The 23,096-nt window shown below is 45.6% G+C and overlaps 1 protein-coding gene and 1 long non-coding RNA gene across 17 annotated transcripts in view; one reads left to right on the top strand and one right to left on the bottom strand.

Moving 5' to 3' along the window:
• CACNA1E (calcium voltage-gated channel subunit alpha1 E) overlaps positions 1 to 23,096 on the bottom strand; it is a 607,618-nt gene that overhangs the window by 313,628 nt on the left and 270,894 nt on the right. The window lies entirely within an intron of this gene.
• Positions 39 to 7,707, top strand: LOC146400170 (uncharacterized). 2 transcript variants are annotated; one of them, XR_014816409.1, is made up of 4 exons: positions 39 to 971; positions 3,658 to 3,737; positions 5,300 to 5,391; positions 7,114 to 7,707. It is a non-coding gene; the product is annotated as an uncharacterized LOC146400170 (long non-coding RNA). The 2 variants fall into 2 exon arrangements; XR_014816408.1 differs by lacking the exon at positions 3,658 to 3,737 and having other exon boundaries at positions 864 to 971; positions 7,114 to 7,247.

Here is a 23,096-nt window from a genome sequence, read left to right as displayed (position 1 = left end):
GCCGGAAGGACCCCGGCCCGCGGCGGCACGAGGTTCTTGGGACGCGAGGCGGGTTGGGCTTAATGATCGTTTTAGCCAGAGGGTAGCGGGCCACCGCCGCAAGGATCCAGGCTAGAGTCGCCTTTCCCCAGGACTGCGGAGAGGAGAGCAGCCAGCGCAGCTGGCGGAGCGGCGGAGTCTCCGCCTGAGAGCCGACCGGCGGGGGCGCACACGCACGCGCGCTCGCTCTCGCGCCTTCCGTCCTCCGAGAGAGGCGCCCGCCAGGCCTGTGCCCGGGGCTGTGCCCGGCGCGCCACCGCCCCGGCTCAGAATCGAAGCCTTTGGGCTCAGCGCGCCCTGGGCCAGGGCCCGGGTGCTGCTCCCCGCACCTCCCAGGCTCAGAGAGCGCTGCCCCAGGATTTCCGCGGAGAAGGCAGCACCCCCTTCATCCCCTGACCCCACTTAGCAGCTTGGAGGCCCCCGCAAGGGCTCTACATTCTGGCGTAGGAGCCAGCCCAGGCGGGAGCTTCTCCAAGCGCGATCTGAGGCGGCCCCTTGGGTTTAGCTCCAGTAGAGCCCAGCGCATCCATTTCTGGAAGGGTGGTCTAGATACTGGGGCCCTAGGTGATGAGTTCTGGGCTAAAACTACCCTTCTCGAAATCTTAACAATCGGGGGGCTCTTTTACCTCCAAGTCAGCAACACTGACTTCCTCAAACCCACCCAATAATGACGAAAACAAAAATGGAATTAGTGTCTGAGCTGGGAATGGTGGACCTCAAACTCCACGGAAGGGGTCCCTGGCATAGCAACCAAGCCCTTCCCCACAAGTGAGTCAGTGGTTTGAATTGAGGACGGTACCAGCTGCACCCTGCTTTGGCCTGAACGCACATTCGACCCAAATCCTGCCCATCTGAGCCACGGAAGAGACTGGGTGTGGGGGCAGAGGAAGGAAACAAAAGACTGACCAGAGCCCAGAGGTTGGAAATCATGGGTGAGTGTGGATTTGCACATGGGAAAGGCCGTGTCTCTGTGTGTGAGATTAAGTGGAGAGCAGGGAGGTGATGTGACGTCAGAGTGAGAAGCTGCTTGTGTTCCTTGGTGGATGTGCCTGTGCGGGGGCAAGGCCATGTGAGCCCTGGCACGGGTCTGCTGGGCGAGAACGTACGTGAGTGAGTGTGTGTGTCTGGGAAAGCCTCTGGTGCTGGAAAATCAAAGGCATGGTCTGGACACATCCACCCCCTGCAGGCACTGCTGCCCTGGCGCATGGCTTGTTGCCCTTTGGCTCAGGGGAGCCCAATTGAGGCCAAATGACTAGTGGAGGTGAGTCAGCTCTAATTGATATTTTGATTTCACATAACTGCCTTCCTCTGCCCTTCTGCCTACCGTAATTGGAGGGTCCTTTCCTCTCTGAATACCTCATCAGAGGAAAAGGGAAGGTGGTACTGTGAACCCAAAGCCCTGGCAGCTGTCAGTCTTTTAGAGCCAGTCACCCAAGAGCCATCTAAGAAACCCTGTAAACTATCTAGGGTTAGAAAAGACTTTCAGAGATGATCAAATCCATGCGTTCAGAGGCAGGACCCTCACCTATAGCACAAACTCATTCAAACCATTTAACAAGTATTTCTGAGCCCTGGGCACTGTTTTAGGAGCTGAGAACCCAAGAATGAATAAAATAGACGAGGACAAAAAGAATGTATCCACTTGGATTAAATTTGATTCCATAACCTTATTGGCTAGAAAGCTTGATGAAATGCATTCTCTTGCTGCCACTTTAGCCCTTTCCTTCGTGTCCTGGCCTTAGTAGGGCAGGATGGGGGGATGGCATGCCTGTTTGTTAAAGCTCAAAGGAAGCAGGGCCCACCAACCTTTTACCTCCTGGAAGAGGTTCTTGGAAGATGAGGGGGTCTCTGCAATATCACCCCTCAGCAGAGACCCAGTATTAATTGCCTTTGCGTGCTCTGCAGCATCCTGTGTTCTCTGTGGTTAGAGTAATTCTTTAGGGACCTCAAATCCCCAGGACAGGATATTACACCTGGAAATGTGAGAACCCACTGGAGCTGTGGTTACCTCAAGGCAGGGGTCACAAATGGATGTACTGGGGATGAGGTACAGTGTGCTGGAGAGTGTGAGCCCCTCTGCAGGGGACTTACAAACTGGGAATTCCTGGAGGGTGCAGCCCAAGAGGACAGAGGCAAACAGGAAGGTATAAACGGCTTTGGGAATGGACTTGGCCTAAGGGCAGTAATGTGGGGGCAGGGGGAGGCACCCTATCATCTTCACTCCCACCTGGAGACTGAGATCTGTGAGCTTCTTTGATGCCCTCCAGTGCCTCCATTCTCCCAGCCTCGGGTGGGCTACAATCTTAATGGCCGAATAATATCTACTGTGTCTTTAATAGTTTTCAGTGTATAGAAACCTCACTCCAAACCAGTAAGGTCAGCCTGGCAACATATGTATCATGACCCTGAGTGGGTGGACAAATCAGAGTTTTAGAAACATTAAGTATCCGGCCCACATCTGACAACAGACAGATTTCGGACTTCTAACAGTTCTTCTGACTTTCGCTTGGAGGCTCTTTCTAATACCCAGGCTCATTTCTTCTGGGCAATAATAGGGTGATTCCAAATTATTCATCATCAAGAGAAGAAACTATATAATGGCTGTAAGCCTGTGGGAATGCCGTGCATACCATCCTCAAATTGAATTTGGACAGTGGCCAAAGGCTCCTGGGATCATGCTAGAAAGATGCTTAACTGAGAACACATCTACTGCCCTCAAGATCCATGGGGATCCTTAAAAAAACAAAAACAAAAAACCCTGAGATTGGGTCAGTGCCATAATGCTCTTCATAAGGGAACTTGGCAGGCATTCTCCTCCCATGTCCCTAGTTCCACTGTCCTCTTAAAGACCCACAAATGGAAATGCAGAAAATCGGCAACTGGTCTTGACTCTGATTGCAAACTGGTTTTCTAAAATCCCTCTCCAGCCCAGGAGGGACAATAGCCAAAAATTTGTGTTGTTACAGCACCATCTACTGGTCAGTTTTGAGCACATTGCTGTGAGCTCAGGTACCTGGCAGCTTAGCACCTCAGGAACGACACCTCAGAGAGGTGACTTCTTGTCACCAGTCCTCTACTCCACTGTGGCACTTTGCTGAGACCTATGCCCCCAAATTTCACCAACAATTCAACCAGCCATCTCGCAGTATTGGAAACCTGCAGCCTCACACTGGGCACACAGGTACAAGATTAACACACGCACGCACGCACGCACGCACGCACGTACATGTTAAGATGGTGCAGTCAAAAGGTCTACATGTTTTTCTGCAAGAACTGACCTGAAAACTAGAAACCCAAAAGGATCTGAGGGAGCAAGTGAAAAACTTTCCTAGAGCTTGAATCCCATGCAGAGAGTTCAATTTCAAAGCTTTCACCCCGCAGCGTCTTACTCCAGTGTTCCATTCCAGGTATAAGCAGGAGAGGCATTGACTGATGGGAAAGCGGGTGGCGGGTGGGTGGGGGGTCCCCCTCCATCTCCTCTGCAAAAAGAAAGAAATAAGGTACCCACACCCCCTGAGACCACGTAGGCCACGGGGGGTTGACCAAGCTGGAGAGATGTGAGTGGCAAGGCTGGAGAAGCACTTCATCTATTTGCCTCATTCATAAAGCTCTTTCCAGATCCATCAGGCCTTGAGCCATCTCCATAGGAGATTTCAGCCCATCGCTCAGGACTCTGCAAACTTCGCCTCATCCAAAAGGCAGGTACCCTCCCTGCCCCACTCCCTCATCTCCCCCTACCCTGCCAGTTCCACTCAAAAGGGGCTTAAGTGATCGGAGCCCCTTTTGTGCTAGTTCTCCCCTGTTGAGTTCTTCCAAGAAATAGACTCTTATGCAAAGCAGCACTCTAAGGAACATAATGCAGAGAGGATTTGGGAGTGGGTTTTAAGAAAAAAGTTGGCAGGAGACCATGTGCAAATTCATAGCAGAGCAGAGAGAAGCATTACGGCAATGCAGACATCTTGGGAGTCGGGTGGCTTCCATGCTACCTTACAGCCCTGACTTGGGTGAAAACATAACTTCACATCCTTATGTAACGTCTGTCCCTAGAACCGGCATTTCTCGAACCTATGCCTGAGAAGCCCCACAGCTCCAACACTCTATCAGCTAACTATAGATGTGCAGATTTTGCTAAAAAAATGTTTTTAAAACCATTCGTATATGACAACTCAATAGTTCCTGGGTGCCAACCGTGGCAGTGTTATCTCACTGCATCTTCGCTGCAGGACTGTGAGACACATTCTATTATCTGGAGCCCAGAGCTTCAGCGACTTGTCCAAGTGCACCAAGATAGGAAAGAGCAGAGCTGTACCTCCTGAGGATAAGGTCAGCGTTCTTAACAATATGTGGCCGCTCTTAACATACTGCATGTCAAGATAATGTTTTCCTTGCTGAAAGTCCGGTCACAGGCATGATCTTAGACCTTTGAGAGGTAAGCCATGACCTTGAGCCAGAGAGTCGCCCAGAGGGTTAAATTTCTAACCATGCCCATCACCGGTCCCACAGGGCTGTTATGAAATTAAGTTAGTTAAAATGTGTCAAGCTCTTGGATCCGTACCCGGCACACCGTAAGTGCCACACAAGTGTTTGTTCAATACATTTCAGCCATGGTAGCTGTGACCACGGTACACACAGCAAACACTGCACACCTGGCAGCTTTCTGCTTCTGGAAGCAGACTGCTCAAAGACAGCGTAGGAAGGGCTGGGGTGTGTGTAGGGTGGACAGAGGCACAGAGTATAAGTGCCTGCGACTCGGTCAGCAAGACAGGGAAAAGCAAAAAGAAAGCAAAATCTTAGAGACCACAGTCTGAAGAGCTCAAGGCTTGGATACTTGGAAGAGACGCATTTTTTACTTCTTGATTAATTCACAAACCCATTTTACGAATACTCACTGACTCCTTTAAGGGTGCCGCGCATCATTTTCAGGGATTCTGAGACTCAAGGATAAATGAGACACAGTCACGGCCTCTAAGAGAGGAGAAGAGAAAGACGTCCTGGTGAAGAACCCTAACACCAGACAGAATGTGGCATGCACCTTAAGAGAGCATGGGTGGGGGTACCCCCTAAGAAAGCACGGTGGGCCCGAGAAGGGAGACATCACCCAGGCTGGAGGCAATTCGGCAAGGGGAAGAGTCAGCGACATCCCTTTGAAGAGAGGGCACTGGAGGCCTGGCCAGGTGCTCTGGGGACAGGAGAGCCTGGGCTGTGAGGGTGTGCAAGACAGGGAATTCATTAACCAGTCAGCATCTTTATTTTCTTTCAGTGCATCTAGGATCGAAAAGATTCTAGTATTACCACTTCGATCCTTTGTTTTCCATAAGATGAGGTCCCTTTTCAGCCTGGATAAAGGACAAGGTATGTTGAAATCCACACACATCAACCCCCACTGGGAAAGTCAGTTTGGAGGTTCAGTGTCTAGCCCCAGACAGCAAAGGATCCCTGCCCCAGCGTGTGCACCTCAACTCCCACCCTCGGTGTCCCTCCTCGCAGCTCAGTGGAGGCAAAGGAGGGGGACAGGACCACTTGGCAGAACGCCAGCACCAATTGGGTGGGGGTGGTGAGCAGAGGGTGCATCGCCATCTAAGGGTAAGAACAAGTGACAGAAACACACCCATCCATCCACCCCCTTGGCCTCTTGCTCAGAAAACAAAATACAGCCCACGCATTGCAAAGCCTGCTCAGCCGGGGTGGGCTCGGGCTGATTCATTCATTCAGGAAACAGAAAATGAGTGCCTTCCACGTGGCAGGCTGGTCAGGTGCTGGAGCCAAGGAGGCAGGGCAGAGGGTGAGAGGGTGCCAGGCTGCCTCCTGCCCTTCCTGGCTGCTCTTGATCCACTCACTCCCGACATGTCACTCTCGAGGACCATGTCCCAGCAGCAGGGAGAGCAGCTCACAGGGAAAACAGAGCCGAGAGAAACCCTGCCGGCCCAGAGAAGCGAACTCGCTCCCACCCCGCCCACCAGGCTTCCCTCTCACAGGACTCTGGGTGGGAATCATCCGCAGATTAAGCCACCACCTGTCCATCACCACACCCTTTCTCTCCCACTCTCTCCTACGCTGAGCAGCTGGTTACACCCACCTGGTATAAAATAATCAGAGTGAATAAGGCATCCCCATATGATATGGACTTGAGGCCAGTTTTGAAATGTGCATCTGGTCAGACCATGCTGGCTCTGCCCCTTCCAACCCCCAGAAATTGCAGGGAGCCTCCACTGACCTACGGCCCTTGTTTATCCCTCCTTAATGATGCTGCGGGTACCGGCAATGCTGACCTCCCCTCCTGCTCAGCGGCCCCTCCTCCAAGCATCCTCATCACCACACCGCCCCGTTTCTCTGGGTTTGGTCCTTCTTTACTCCTCGAATGCCTCTCCCTTCATCGTGGGAGTACCCCATGTGTGTACCCTTGACCTTCTCTCTCTGACTTCTCTCCCTGTGGGGTCACGTCCTTTCCCACAGTTTCAACTATCCCTCTCCTTCCACATGGAGCCTCTAACCAGTACCTTTCACCTCATTCCCACATCCAAACGTGAAGTCACTGGGCATCTCCATGTGAACCGTCCATCATCTCACGCTCAGTGCCTTTGAAAGGGAAGTTGTCATAAGTCCCCCTCCAAAAAGTCTACTTTCTACCCTGGTGACATCAGTCTCTCTGTCAAAGCACTTAACTTCAGTGGCTCCTTGCTGCCTAAATCATGGCCAAACTCCTTAGCCTGACAACGCAAGACACTCTGAATTCCAACCACCTTTCCAGCACCATCTCTCCATGGACCACAGCATTAACACAGTTATATCACGTCATGCCCACACCTACCTCAAAACTCTGCTCACAGCACCGGCTGCAGACTGACCCAAGGACATTCTTCAACCACTAGGTATCTCTCCTTCGAGGGATGCGGTTCAGTCCAATTCTGCCTCCTCCCTAAAGCGTTCCACCACCTCCCCAGCTCTATGGAGCAGCATCCCTGCCTCCTATAAACGCACAGAACTTTTGTATCACTCATGTACAGACTGCTCTTTACCCACTGCCATTGTCATCATGGATATAACTTCACCAGGGCCTTCTATTTCGTTTTGCAGGTAGCTGTGCGCTGTCTCCTCCACTGTGTTTAAGCTGCTCCAGTGCAGAAGATGGAGCTTCCCCTTCATTAGTACCGGGAGTGCTGCCTCTTTATGTTTTCCTTATAGCAGGGCTTCACTAAATACCTAGTCCATGAATGAATGATGTGCCTCCTTCCACACTTTCTAGCAAAAAAGGGCTTTGGCATCGACCAGGTAGCTGGTGCCTATCTAAGGGGCCACCCTTTCTCCTAACACTTTCTGCCTCTGACTGAGTCTTTGCTCTGTTGTCCGATGTTTCCAGCTGCTCTTTCTGAGTTGAGTGTTCATCCTCTCCTTAATGAGAAAGGATGCTGGGGTTCATGTTATGGCTCAGCAGTAACAAACCCGACTAGCATCCATGAGGACATGGGTTCCATCCCCGGCCTTGCTCACTAGGTTAAGGATCCGGCATTGCCGTGAGCTGTGGTGCAGGTCCAAGCGGCAGCTCTGATCCCATGTTGCTGTGGCTGTGGTGTAGGTTGGCAGCTGTAGCTCTGATTCGACCACTAGCCTAGCAACTTCCATATGCCATGGTCACAGCCAGAAAGAAAGGAAAGAAAGGAAAGAAAGAAAGGAAAGAAAGGAAGGAAAGAAAGAAAGAAAGAAAGAAAGAAAGAAAGAAAGAAAGAAAGAAAGAAAGAAAGAAAGGAAGGAAGGAAGGAAGGAAGGAAGGAAGGAAGAAAGAAAGAAAGAAAGAAAGAAAGGTTGCTTGTTTTGTAGGAGATCACAAGACTCTAACTCAGGGGGAACTTTTCCAGCACAACAACAGCCTCACCCTCTTTTCATCCATCATAAATTATAGGAATATCTCCTGCTCTTTACAAATGTAGCCGCTTAAGATGTGGGGAATCAGTTATTACAAAGAGGCATTCAGATCCCTACGTGGAGAATATTTTCAGATCCCTTTCTATGGAAAATAAAACACAGAAGAATAAAATTCTGTTTCAAAATAATCAACTACAGTCTTAATTGGTTCTACCTCTTCTCTCTACAGAAAAAGCAAATGTCACCGTCATACTTCTTTCTCTTAGGAAGAATTACATGTAAAAGAGACACACACTTTCGACTGTGTGCAGACACACACTAGCTTTCTGATCTGATCTCAAGTTCTGCCAGTCATGTGTCCAAACATACACAGATTTTCCTCTGCTATTGAGAGCTCTCAGACAGACTTAATACAGTACATTCAGGGTGAGGAATATCCATCTTTTGCATATCTCTAAATACCTCTAATGTGTCACTTAAGAATACGAAAGGTGGGAATGTAATTCTCAATCAAAAGAATTTATGGGAGTTCCCATTGTGGCGCAGCAGAAACGAATCCAACTAGGAACCATGATGTTGCAGGTTGGATCCCTGGCCTCCACTCAGCAGATTAAGGATCCTGCGTTGCTGTGGCCGTGGTGCAGGCCAGCAGCTGTAGCTCTGATTTGACCCCTAGCCAGGGAACCTCCATATGCTGCAGATGCGGCCCTAAAAACCGAGGGGAAAAAAGGATTTATGAAATACTCCTCTTAATACCCTTAAGAAGCCAGTCCTTCGGACGCGCATATATAGAAACACTCATTTTACAGCCCTTTCCCTTAAAGACTTGTTTTTGTTTTGTTTTGTTTTTTCATCATTACCCCATCACTCAGTCACATTCCTCAAAGAAATTCTGCCAGAGGTAGTGGTCATGTATTAATATAATCAATCAAAGCTTCCCATTATGCTATTTTTCTTTTGTTAAATTCATCTCTATTCTCCAGTACATCATAATTTCACATTGCAAATCCCAAGACCACTAAAAACAAAAAGAAAGATAAGCAAGCATCGAGCAAGCAAAGAGTAATTCCAGAGAAAAGTACTAACAAGTAATAACACTCATTGTAATAGGTATTAAATACTTATTATGTGCAAGGCGCTGCACTAAGCCCCGTACTTTCCTCAGAAGAAGCCTATGTGGTAGGAACGTTATAATCTGAATTTTACACGTGAGACAAGCAAAACTGAAAGAGGCTATATAATCCCTTAAAGTCAGATGGGTGATGAGTGAGCTCACAGAAAGTCACCCCAGGTCTCTTCGATTCCAAAATCCATTATCTTCACCACCCTAGGGTCTCTCGCTGGTGTCATTCGTAGAGAGTTAATTTCATGCATGTCCTAATTCCCAAATGTTCAGCAGGGGCTGAAGGACCCCAGATATGAGACAAGACAGACTTAGCCCTCAGTCCTGGCTGGGTTGATTGCCCCACATGCAAAAGTGACAGCAGTAGTCTGAGCCCTCTAAATCTCCGCAGTGATTTGACAGATCAGTGGTGACAAGAGAGTGGCAAGTGCATTGTATTCTGGTCCATGCTGGTGTTATTAGCCTGACCTGCAGCTTCAGTTCTTCGTTGACAATGTCCCCATGCATAAGCCACACCAGGAGAACTGAGTCCTCCTTCAAAAGCTATTGAATCTCACGCGGAGTTCCCGTTGTGGCGCAGTGGTTAACGAATCTGACTAGGAGCCATGAGGTTTCGGGTTCGTTCCCTGGCCTTGCTCAGTGGGTTAAGGATCCGGCGTTGCTGTGAGGTGTGGTGTGGGTCGAAGATGCAGCTTGGATCCCGAGTTGCTGTGGCCCTGGCGTAGGCAGCCCGCTACAGCTCCAGTTAGACCCCTAGCCTGGGAACCTCCATATGCCACAGGAGCGGCTCAAAAAAAGGCAAAAAAAAAAAAAAAAACAACTATTGAATCTCTTAAAATGTCTCAACATCCAAAGTGTATATAATTGGGCACAGTTTACTCTTGATAAGCATGGCTTTATAGCCCCTTTACTTGTGAGTCAATGAAGAGCCCAATCTATCCCAAATGCCCAGCCCCTGAGCTCCCGGGTAGGTCCATCTAGGTAGCCAGCTGGCAAAGTTATCAGCCAGATTTTGGAGGGATCCTGAGGGAAGTGGGGGGAGGAAGAGAAGATGATGTCCAGCAGCAGAGAAGGAAGGTCTGCTGCCCTGCGGACCCAAATATTAGCCAGTGCTCTGTGTTCAGCAAATCCAAGGGTAGCGATGTTCTGACCATTCAGGAATATTGATCCCGATCTCCATACAGCTTGATTTTGTTTCTATGAATACTTCTGCTGCCAACGCGTGCCACTGAAGGATTCAGCACATTTAAATCCTCCTGCCTCTCAACTTGTTGTTTTCCTGCCTGCACTCCAGCAGGTAAGACACCCACAGACGCGCAGTGCTCCGGGCTGTAGAATTCACAGGAGTCTATAATGTTCAGGTTATTTTTAAACTTTCAGGCCACTTTCCCTCCCCATGAACAGCAGGCCTGCCATTTAGAACAGTGTTTAACCCACACCCCACCTGCTTTGAAACTTCAGCTTTTTGTGTTAAAAGAAAAGAAGCAATCCTTCAAGCTCACACTCACTCACACACACACACACACACACACACACACACACCCCTAAAAACTGAAGACAGTCACTAGCTTCCTAGGGTGAAAGGACCCAGCTCCCAAAATGAGACTGAGCCCGTTGAGATGATGTGTGTGAACGGGCTTTGCACACTGGCAGTGTCACACCACAGTGGGCGGCACCATTGTGATATTTGCAGGGACAGACACCAGGCATTACAGGTGATGACAAACGACAGCTCCCCACTTTCAAAAGAAATTATACCAGAACAATCAAAGCATTCAAGGCCCTTCATTTGCCTAGGGAGCCAGACAGGAGCTGGCTAAGGGGGGTTAGGTTATAATTTTCTTCAAATTAATTACTTTTTTTTTGAGGTGGAAATCAGTGGAAGAAAAGGAATGAAACTCTGAAAACAATTCAACAAAAAAGAGAGGGAAGCAGAAGCATGAATGAAAAAGTTTCAAAGCAGTAATAATACCCTTTGTGGGAGGTCTATTTTCATATTGCAAATTCCAAGACCACTAAAAACAAAAATAAGCATACATCAAGCAAGCAAAGAATAATTCCAGAGAAAAGTACTGACTAGTAATAATACTCATTGTAATAGGTATTAAATACTTATTATTATGTGCAAATAGATGAGTTTCTAGGCACTGTGGGTGTGGCAACTCGCTTGATCTGCATAAGAATCCTCGGAGGCTTCAACCATTTTTCTGGCGTGACCAGAGAAAGGACACCTCTACGCTAAGATCACTCAGTGAGTAGGTGGCAGAGCCAGACTTGGACCTGGACCTGCCCGATGCCAGAGGTCACAGCCTCCCCCCCCCCTCCCCCTCACTGCAAGAGCCACTCGGAAGGAGCAAGCGTGGCCTGAACCATGAGGCTGAGCAAGAATGGTTTCAAGGATGGAAGAGCCTGAGGCCACTCTTCAGTGGAAGAGCTTAAAGTCTCTCCTGAGTCAGTGAGGGTCCAGCGGGGGCACAGAGCCTCCTCCACCACCAAAAATAAAAAGATGAAAAGCCCCTTTTCTGGAAACTGTAGGCTTCATGTGAGTACAAATTCCCACAGAGCCACTCAGCCATCCAGGCAGGAGAGAACCGAACAGCGAGGATAAAATCCAACACGGAGAGTCCCCAGATGTCTTCCTTGTGGGGAAAGTGGCATTCCTCTCAGGCCAAAGGTCGTGGCTACTGAGATCCCACTGTCGCCACACCCGCAGGGCTCTGGGAACCTTTCCTCCAGTAAATCAAGCAGCTTTCGCTCACAGCAAACCTCTTCCCCACAGCTCGGCAGGCACAGGACCATGACTCACTGGGGAGCCTCCCCCCACCCTCTGGCTGAGAAGTGATAAAATGATCAGGTGGCTCAGCACTTCCACAGCTCAATACATTCCAAGGAATTCTTTTAAGAACCAGAGTCTGCTTCCCCAAAGGCTATTAGGGTGTGTATACATCCTGCAGCATTAGGGCTCAGGGATTGGCTTCCCCTCTAACAGCCCTTCTCCACACCCCCTCCCTCGCTGCCCCTTCTCTTCTTCACTTTTTCTCCTTCCTTTTCCTCCCTTTCCTCTTCCTCCTAAAGGTGTGCAACCCTCTGAGCCGATTTTCTACCCCCAGTGTAGACCCTCCCTCTTGCTGAGTTCATCCATCCTGATGGCTTTGACTACAGCTAACATCTGGAAGACTCCCGCATCTGTCCCTTCGGCCTGTTCTTTATAAAGTCTGGTACCATGTTTCCAACTGCTCACATGGGCTCCCCCACCTAGATGGCTTGACAGAGCCGTGAATCAATGGTCTAAAAACCAACTCATCATCTTTGCCTCCAAACCAGCTCCTCCCCAGGTCTCTATTAACCTTCGCCACTGGGTTAGTCTCCCCCTAACCCAGGCTCATCCTTGAAGGCTTCCTCCTGCCCACCTCCTCCACCATCCGTTCCCCAAGTCTCTCATCACTTTTGTTTTCTGTTCCACATCACAGGCTTCCTTTCACTCCTATTTGCACCACCACCTCTCAAGGCCAGAACTTACACCTCCTCCTTGGAAGCTGGGACGAGCCTCCCAACCCACCTTCCTCTTCCACCACAACCAGTCGCTGCAGGGCCCAACTCAGACCCTATCCCCAGCCTGCCGTGCAGCAAAATCCAAGAGCTGGTTGCATGTTTTCCCCCCATGCCTAGCCCAGTGTCTGATAAGAAAAAAATCATTTATTTATTGAATGAATAGATGAGTTTCTAGTGCCTATCACATATAACTCTGGAATTGTATAACCTTAGGGTTGAAAGCAAACTCAAATGTCATCCCATGTAAATCCTTATTTTAAGGACCAGGACTGAACAAAATGCCCCAGCCCTGCCCCATCTCTGCTCCCAGTAATATCTCCTGCGACTGTGTAGCTCTCAATGCCTGCTCCAATCAAGCAGGGCTCTCACCAGCCCTTAAACACATGCAGGCACCTTCCACAAATGCAGATCTTCCTTCGTATCATCTCTCATTATCTTTCTCCCTTCTGTCCCCTTTCTTCCCTAGCCACCTGTCAAAAAACTAGACTTCAAAGCCCAGTTCAGACCATACCTCCTCTGCAAAGTATTCTGTGGTCATACCGCAAATAGGGTATCTTTCTCCTCCAAGAACCTCTGGCACTCTGTCCTCCTGCCTCTCAGATCCTATGATATATGGATCTCTTCTTCCTACTACACTGCAAGGGGCATCATTTATCTATCATTTCTTTCTCCACACTAGTAACCACTGCCTTATGCATGTTTACTGAATGAATGATTGAATTATTGAATGAATGGTAACTGCAAAGCCAAATGAACACAACCAGGACATGGGCTTCTTAGGATCTGTGCCATGTTGGGAGGCTGTGTAGGAAAAGACAGAAGCGATAAACCTGTTCAGGAGACAAGCAGTTCAGTTCAAAGAAAACAGGTCTCGCTGCTTACTTAACAGGGACAAGTACAACTTGCAAGCGCAATGTAACAAGATGAATGGTCCATTGTGTGGAAGCAAACACAGTGGTTGCTGTGAATCTGCAAAGCTCAGGCATTTCTGGCTTTTTATCACTAGACACCAAAGAACACAATGCTGTTCTTTGGTAGAAAAGGAGGGGTGATTTAAACCTGTCTCCTTTGGTTCACGCTTCCATGGACATGGTGCAGACATGACAGTGGGCTGGGTGCAGACAGATGCGTAAGTAGAATATAAAGTGTACCTAACCTACCCACACACCTATCGGCCTCCTGTGCAGAGATGAGAACAGGCATGCAGAGCAGGGTTTCTCAACCTCAGTACTACTGACATTTTTGAGTTGGAAAATTCTTTGTCAGGGTGGATGGTCCTGTGCCTTGCAGGATGTCGAGTGGCATTTCTGGCTTTTTACTACTAGATGCCAGATGGACCTCCTGGTTGTGACAATTTAAAATGTTTCCAGAGTTCCCTGGTGCCCTAGCAGTTAAGGACTCGGTGTTGTCACTGCTGTGGCTCAAGTTTGGTCCCTGGACCAGGAACTTGTGCATACTGCAGGTACAGCCAAGAAAAAAATAAAATGTTTCCGGGTTGCAGAATGTCTCCTGGGAAGGGCAAAAGAGCCCCTGATCGAGACCACTGGCATATAATAATTAAATAAGTTTCTCAAGATCCCATAACTCATCAGCACATAACCGGGATGCAGGAACTCCCAGTAGACTGCTCCTGCCACACCAGCACAATCTTTCACTTCTCTCTCATAGCTGATAAGACAGAGCCTTTGGATGCTGGAATGAACTCAGAACTGCATGTCTGGTTTTCTAACGGCCTCAGAGCCTTACAAGGAGTTCCACACCTCAGTATGAAAGAGACATATTCTTAGCAGAGACAGAAAAGAGAACTCAGGCTAAAGCATAAGAGTGATCACAATCCAGTATCATCTGCTTAAGGCTTAGCAGCTGGATCACAGACAAGCAGCATTTCTCCTCATACTCTGAATGCTAAGAAATGTGGTTACCAGGGCTCATGGAGGCTAGGCTCTCTCCCTCAAATTGGCTTTGTCTTCAGTGAAAACTCCTACACTCATGCTTTCAACTCAATCCTTTACACCCTCACCCCTGCTTCTCCTTCTGTTTTCTTCCTCTTCTAATGTTTAAATTTAGAGGAGAGCTTGAGTCCTTCAATCTCTTTTCACCAACACCTTCTGTGGCTCCCACTTTGCTTCTAGAATTTACCTTTACCAGAACCTGAGAACCATTGCCCTGCTTCCAGATTACGATCTTTCACTCCCTAAAAAGACTCCACCACCTCAAGCAAGGCACTTTTAGAAGCTGCTGCTAAGGACTTGTCAATGATCACTTTTCTAAATGAACTGCCATTAGCTAAGCACCAGAACACTATCTTAGGGGGCAGAAGGTCCACTAATGCACTGCTGTTCTCCCCCACGTCCTTTCTCAAATCTTCTGTGTTCAGTCCAGCATTGAGTAACCCCTCCACTAGGAATGTCACTCTTATAAGTCTGGGAGGACTCTGTGTATGCCCCCAGGAAATATCTTATGCTTTCCTATTTTAGAGAATTCTCTTTGTATAAGTCATTCAAGGATCCAGTACTAGCGAGTTGGCAGAATAAGAAAAACCTCTTGCTAAAAATTTCTGGAAAACTAGATAAAGTACAGAAATACATTTTCAAATATATTTTAAAACATATATTGCTGAACTTGCAAAATATAAAAGGAAATTCCTAGGAGGAAATAAAAAACATAGGACTAAGCATGTGAACCGAGACTGCAGCTGTCCCATGGGCACTAATTAGTCCTGGTAACCTTGAGGATTTAATGGGTGGGTATTAACGCTCATTTGAGAGCAAGAGATAAGGTCTTAAGAGCACAAGTGGACAGAAGTTGAGACTGAGATTCTGCATTTAGCTAGGACACTTGAAGGACTGTGCTCTCAGTAAAACAATAAACTGCATAAAAATCAACTCTAGAGCAAAAGGAGATAAAGGAAGCTGTGTAAGTAAGAAAAGCAAAACCCTGAGGAATCAAAACTCAAGGTCGTATATGTTATGTGGATTTATGAGCTGAAGTTACACTACATGTTCAGGGGTTCAAGAAGCCTTAAGCCAAAGTAAAAACTAGTCCTAGTAATTTTCCTGGGTTAAGTAAAAGAATTAAACAAAACCAGTCTCTGAGGCTACTCTCACAACTCAGACTGTGCATGTCCACAGGAAAAATAAGCATCATTAGGCATAAGCCTGAATTCAAAACTTTTTCATCACACAAGGAAAAAAACCTACCATAAGGAAAAGTCAATTGATATAATAAACAAGAGAATTTGAGCCTTAGAGCTTGAAATAATAGGAAAGGTATATAAAGAAAGAAAATAACAGGATACACTGGAAAATTTTTTTCAGTGGAAAATGCAATTTATTGTAATGGAAAATCTAATCACCAAAATTAAAGGCAGTAGATAAGTTAACCTTGAGGTTAGACACAACTACGGAAAGTATAAGGAGGTGGGCACATCAGAGGAAACTCCCAAGTATACAGCATGGAAAGACAAACAGAAAATATGATGAAAGTTAAGATTAAGGGAGAGCAGACCAAAAAGATACAAAATGTATCTAATGGGAGTTCTAGAAAGAGATAATGGAGAAAGACAGTATTTGAAAAGCTGAAAATTAAATTTTCCAGTATTACTGAAAGACATAAATCCTCAGAGTCAAGAATTTCAATAAGCTCTAAGCAGGATGAACAACAATAAATCCAACATATACACATTTTAGTAAAATATTAAAAGTTCTCAAATTATGAAGAGAAAAATCTTAAAAGAACCCCAAGAAAAAATACAAATTATGTACAAGAAACAACATTTAGATTATCGGCTATAATAATAGAGGCTAGAAAATAATGGAATAGTACTTTCAAATACAAAAAAACACTTAGTAAATTGTTACTCAAAATAGGTTGAGGGAATTCCCTGGTGGTGTAGTGGTTAGAATTCTGTGCTTTCACTGCTACAGCCCGGGTTCAATCCTTGGTCTGGGAACTGAGATCCCACATTAAGCCACTGCATGCCACAGCCAAACACACACACACACACACACACACACACACACACGCGTGCACGCACACACACACACACACACACAGAGGTTGTAGAAATAAAGGCTTTCTCAGAATAATAAAGATTTTATCATTCAAACTCAGGTGAAATAATTATTATACGACACTTCTCAAGAAGGAAATTTAAATGGAAGAAAAGAATGCCATGCAAGAAAATGGCCTGATGAGCAAAAGTTAATGGTAAATATGAGGACGAATGTAAAACGAAGAGATAGATAGATGACAGATAAGACAGTTCAACTTGTGAACACACACACACACACACACACACACAATAAAGCCATACCATGAGACAACAGTGCCATGTAAGATGGGAAGGGTGACCAGAGATAAGGTGTTATTCAGGAAGAGTACAGACTTTAAGTCAAGCCATATCTTTGAAGTGAAGTATGTGACTAAAAATGTGTTTATTCATTGTTGTACTTAAAGTACTAGCCAGTGTGGTAAGTAGAGAAAAAGAAAGAAAAGGCATATGGATTGTAAAGGAAAAAAACAAATCTGTCATTATTCACAATCGATACATGTCTACATACAAAATAGGACAGTCTATGGTGGAGGGAACCATTCAAAGTAATAAGAGAGTTCTATGAGGATGCTGGATACAAAATAAGTATACAAAAGTGCAAGGTCTGATACAAAAACAACAAAAAACCTAAATGTCCATCAACAGAGGTGTGGATAAGGAAGATGTGGTACATATATGTAATGGAATATTACTCAGTCATAAAAAAGAATTAAGTAATGGCATTTGCAGGAACATGGATGGACTTAGAAATTATGCTAAGTGAAGTTAGTCAAATAGTGAGACACAAACATCATATGCTATCACTTATATGTGGAATCTAAAAAAAGGATACAATGAACTTATACGGAGAACAGAAACAGACTCACAGACTTCGAAAACCTTATGGTTACCAAAGGAGACAGGTTGAGGGGGAAGGAATGGATTGGGGATTGGGGATGGAAATGTTCTAAAATTAGGTTGTGATGATGGTTGCACAACTATAAACAGAATAAAATCCATTGAGTTAAAATAAAATTTAAAATTCTGTTGGTCCCCCTGGCAAAAAAAGAAAAGAAACTAAGGCAATAAAGAAGTAGAAGATACAATGATAAAAAGACATCATGCAATATCATGAAAACTGTAAAACAAATCAAATAACAGATGTGCAATAAAAGATGTAAAGAAAAAAATTTAACTCTCTTGAGGGACTTTAAGGAAGATCTAAGCATAGGAAGAAACATGTCATGTTCAGGGTTGGAAAAAGAGCTTGAAGATTGCAACCCCCCCCCCAAATGAAGCTGTAAATCCAGTTCCAATCAAAATCCTATTTTTAAAATGAAATACGACAGGCCAATCCTAAAAGTCACATGAAATAATAGGGGCCAATGTCCAAGATAATTTGGCAGAGTTGAAGGGAAGATTTACCCTCATATCAAAATTACAAAGCTATAAAAACTAAATTAGCAACATGTGAGTGACAGGGATATACCATTAGACCAGTGGTAAGATGTCTAGAAATAGTGGAAACAAACTGACTAGTCATTAAATGGCACTGGGACAAAGGACTGATGGGGGAGGGGGGATAAAAGATAAAATCAGAACCTACCTCTATACCCAAAAATTAATTCCAAATGAACTGAAAGAGCCAAATGTGATAAGCAAAACTAAAACAGTACAAATGATTTCTTTTGATCTCAGTATATGGAAGGAATTTTTAAACACGGTAAAATGAACAAAAATCACAAAGGCAAAGGCAGATAAATCTTACCACAGCAATATTAATAACTCTGTATGACAAAAAGCACCATAAACAAAGTGAAAAAGACAAGCCATGTAACAGAGAAGATATTTACAACCTACAATTCATATCTAGACTACATAAGACCTCTCACAAATCATACGAACAAAACACAAACTACATGATAGAAATATGGGGAAAGGATATGAACCAACAATTCACCTAAGAAAAAATCCAAATGGCCAATAAACGTATATTAAATGCTCGATTTCATCAGCAATGGGGGGGGGAGGAAGGAAATGCAATTAATGCAATAACTGGATATCCTTTTGCACGCATCGGATCGTCAAACTTTCATAATGCTGATCATTTCAAGTGGTGTGAAGGATACATGGAAGTGAGAACTCTGCATATGGTGGGAGGGTAGATGGCACAGTCACTCTGGAAAGCAACGTGGTGACATCTAATAATGCTGGAAATGAGCATTCCAAAACTCAGTCGTTCCACTTTTAGGCACCTGCCCGAGAGAAAAACCTCACATATGTGCCCAAGGAAACACAGACAAGGTTGATCCTTTTCACACTGCTTATAATAGCAAAAGTATAGGTGCAACCTAGCTCCCCTCACAAGGGGAGTAAGTTAAAACCCTGTGATTTATTTACACAAGGCAGTTCTAAGCAGAAAGTAAAATAATGAACTAAGTGTGCGTGTAATAACACTAGTAAATCTTAAAAAGGAATGTTCACTTTGTTGCAAAAGGGCACATCCCATACATCACTTATATAAAACTTTAAAACGCACAAAAATTCACATATTTTATTAACATGCACGTATGTACTAAAAGTACCAAAATGCATGTGTAATGAAATATCCATTTCAGAAAAGTGGTGATTTGGGGAGTGAGGGGTAAGGGAGGAGGGCACATCCGTGCACCTGTAACATTTCATTTCTTTAAAAATGGGAGAGAGATTAAGTACATATGGAAAACAGAGCATCATTTAAACTTGGTGCTGGGTATACATATGTTTCTCAATTGTTTCCTGCACTAAATGTCTGAAATATACCATAATTCAAATAAATATTTTAAAAATTCAGGAAATATTCTTACTAATGAAAATACACGGAGTTGGCAAAGATGTGAGCACTCTCAGCCACTCCTGGCTGAGATGTAATTCGTACAAATGCTCCTGAGAGAGACTGGGCAGTATTTCTCAAGGGTCATAAATATAGGCAATTGCCTGTGCCCCAATAATACCTTCTGCTTCCAAGACTCTGTCCTTATGAGATCATCAAACTTGCACACAAGTATGCATTTATAAAACTGCCCATTGGGTTGTTAATTTGAATATTAAAAAACTACAACCCAAATGTTAATGGTGAGGAACTGGATAACATAAGACACAGTCACACACAAAAAATTTGATGATTATTAAAAACCATAAGCTAAAATAAATCATATGGTAAAATAATATTTAATGGCACAGGAAATTTCTCACAGTGTACATTGGGAAGGCAGGTTGCAAAAGCAGTATCTATGCATCACAGTCTCCATTTAGTGAGTGTACATACTTATCCGTGGGCAGGGGAGAAACCTTAGAAGGAATTAATTGTACATCATGGGATCATGGCTAACTTAAATCGTCTTTGCTGTGCTTTTCCATATGCTCTAAAATAAATATAAAACACCTTTGTAATTTCAAAAAAAAAAAAACTTATGCTATTTAAGATGGGTCTGAGGTTCTTACGAGTGGTTCACATCAGCCACAGTTAGCAACTGATGATTTATCCTGCAAGCGCCAGCCTAATTTTTAGTTGAGCACATGAAGAAGACAGCATCAAGGGGGAAATGCCTTTGAGTTTGACTGCATTAGAATCTTCCATCTATAAAATGGATTGAACAACATTTGTCTCAAATTATGTACCATCACAGTAATTCATAGACGAAGGTTGCTTGGAGCCTCTCAGAAGAAAGAGCTAGATTCCAGCCTCCTGAATATCACCAGAGGAATGTTTTGTAAGGATCTATGACCTACCTGAATGGCACAAACTCCACTATCTTCAGGCTAAAGCCTAGCAGGAGGTCTCTCAGATGAGGGCCCCAGCTGAACCCACCTCAGTTCAATCCCCCTGAACTGCACCTTCCGTGGGACTGACTTAGTATGAACGCAGTAAGGGGAGAGCAAGTAGCAGGCAGGTTATACGCCCAAGTCATTTAATTCTCACAGTGACTCCAGGCAGTTGGTGTTATTAATCTCCATGCTGCAGATGAGAAACTTAGACTGAGGCCAGCGACCTAGGAACTAGCCAAGCTGGAAGTGAAACCCAAGGCTCTCTGAATCCAAGACTCAGTTATCATTCATGAATGGAAGAGGTATTTCCTTAGATTTTTATTTATTTATTTTTATTTATTTATTCGTCTTTTTTGCCTTTTCTAGGGCTGCTTCCCACGGCATATGGGGGTTCCCAGGCTAGGGGTCTAATCAGAGTTGTAGCTGCCGGCCTACACCAGAGCCACAGCAACGTGGGATCTGAGCCGTGTCTGTGACCTACACCACAGCTCACGGCAACACCGGATCCTTAACCCACTGAGCGAGGCCAGGGATCGAACCTGCAACCTCATGGTTCCTAGTCAGATTCGTTAACTACTGAACCACAACGGGAACTCCTCCTTAAATTTTTAGCCATGGATTCCTTTCTGCCAAATAAATAACCCTCTCTAAGTGGAAACAAATGAAACAAATGAAGGCAGAGGGCTGATGTGAATCAATCAAGAGTGGGAAACCAAACTCCTGCCCTCTGAGCAGGCAGCAGTGTGAATAATGCCATCCCCAGGGAGCTGTGCGAAGGTCCTCGGTGCTCCTGGGCAGTGGTCCCCAAGGGTGAGCCTCACTATGCTTAATGCAGATGAAGGTCCATGGCAGGTTGCAATTTGTCATCTTGCTGACCCACATATTTCAATTCCAAGCACAATAGCTGCTGTGCAGAGGTAAGTCCATTACTGAGAGCAACCTGACCCAGCACCCAGCACCCATCTCAGTGCAGCCTGGCCTTATGATCATCCTCGTCACAGATACACATGCTCATGACCCCACTGCTCCCACTCTTGGTTGGGTCATCCTTTGTCTCTCGCTTGAACCATGGCAATAGCTTCCCCACTGCTCATCCTGCTCTCAGTCCACCTCCCTTCAATTTATTCACCTGACTGCAATCAGAGTCATCCTTTTAAAAAGTAAACCAGATCATCATTCCCCTGTTCAGGATTCTCTAGCTACCTCTCCTAATTCTCAGAAGGAAATGCAGAACTCTTCCCATGTCCAACAAAGCCCTTCATCATTTAATGCCTATCTGTATGTCTCAGCCCAGCTTCCCCAGAAAGCAGAGCCTGAGGAAAGGGTTTAGGTGCAGTCACATGGAAGCAGGAGTGAGGGAAAAAGGAAGGAAGAGAGGGAAAAAGAGAGCCAATACGAGGGTGTACCACTAAGCTGGTCACTGCTAGAAGTTCAGGTAACCGTCCTTCAATGGAGAAGAATTTATCTGCCTTTCCTCCTATTGGTCAATAGTCACGGCTCAGGGAGTTAAATTCTTTCTTCAACTTGCAGTTGCCCAAGAGAATCCTGAGTATCTCATGGTTCAGTATCAATAGGGAAGCTTCAGAGTAAGATATGGGAGGGGCATAGCATGAGGTGAGGGGCTATTGAGTTTTACACGCACAACGATGGCCAAGCACGACAGTGGCAGCTGGGCTGGAACAAGCAGCCAAAGATTCCAGAAACATGTGAGGCCAAGAGGCTCTGGTGTGACCCCACATAAGGTGCTTGACACAATGACCCTCTGATCTGACTATATCTCCTACTTCCCTCTCCTTGACTCATTCCACTCACATGGGCTCCAATATTTCTAAGTACACAGGCCTGCTTCTGACTTTGCACATCTAAGCTCATTAGCTAGTTGTTCCCTGCTAGGAATGCTCTTCCCCCATCTTCCCATAGTGACTACTTGCTGGTGTGCCAATCTCAGCTTCCATGCCCCCTTCTCGGAGGCCTTCTTGGACTACCCACCCAAAGGACCCTCTATGACATCACCCTCTGTTGATCTTCTACATTTTATTCTCTGATCTTTTCTTGTTTATTTATTGCTATGTCTCAGAAGAATGTAAACTACTTGGGAGTAGAGACTGTCAATCTTGTCCGCCTCTATAGCCCCACAGCTGGAACAGTACATAGTTGTGGTAGGTACTCAATAATTCTTTCTCACATATTTTTTGAATAAATGGATGGATGGATGGATGGGTGAATAAATATTTTTAAATGTATCTTTGGAAAAACAGCCACGACAGAAAACTCAAGTGAAAGCTGAAAAGGCTAATATTGGTGATAGAATGCACTAAAAACACAGGACCCTCAAAAGCGAAGTCAAGAGTCCATATAAAAACTTGGGTACTCTGAGATTCCCAGCTAGGGGCAGCTTAGTTCACAGCAGCCAAGGGCCCACAGCACATCAAATTACGCATGTTTCCTAGAAGTGGCTTTTCACTTTCCTGCCTTCTCTTCACTTCCTAACTGTGGATGGAACAAGTAGACCCAACATGTTTCCTTGAAGTTCTTCCCCCCATCAGCCATCCCATCTCAGCTTTTCCATAACTCTACTCTGAAAAAGGCAGCACATGCCTTGACTGGCTGTTTCTGAAACAACCAGAACAAAAGAAAACTGTAACTATTGTTTCCTTTTTTTGCTTTGGCCTTTTGGGCGGC

The sequence above is a fragment of the Sus scrofa genome, chromosome 9 (genome assembly GCF_054392235.1).
Source record: "Sus scrofa isolate SSC_HxYL_T2T_F1_AM1 chromosome 9, Sscrofa_HxYL_maternal_Yorkshire_Landrace_v2.0, whole genome shotgun sequence".
Taxonomy (NCBI): domain Eukaryota; kingdom Metazoa; phylum Chordata; class Mammalia; order Artiodactyla; family Suidae; genus Sus; species Sus scrofa.
This window is presented reverse-complemented; position numbering and strand designations above follow the sequence as displayed.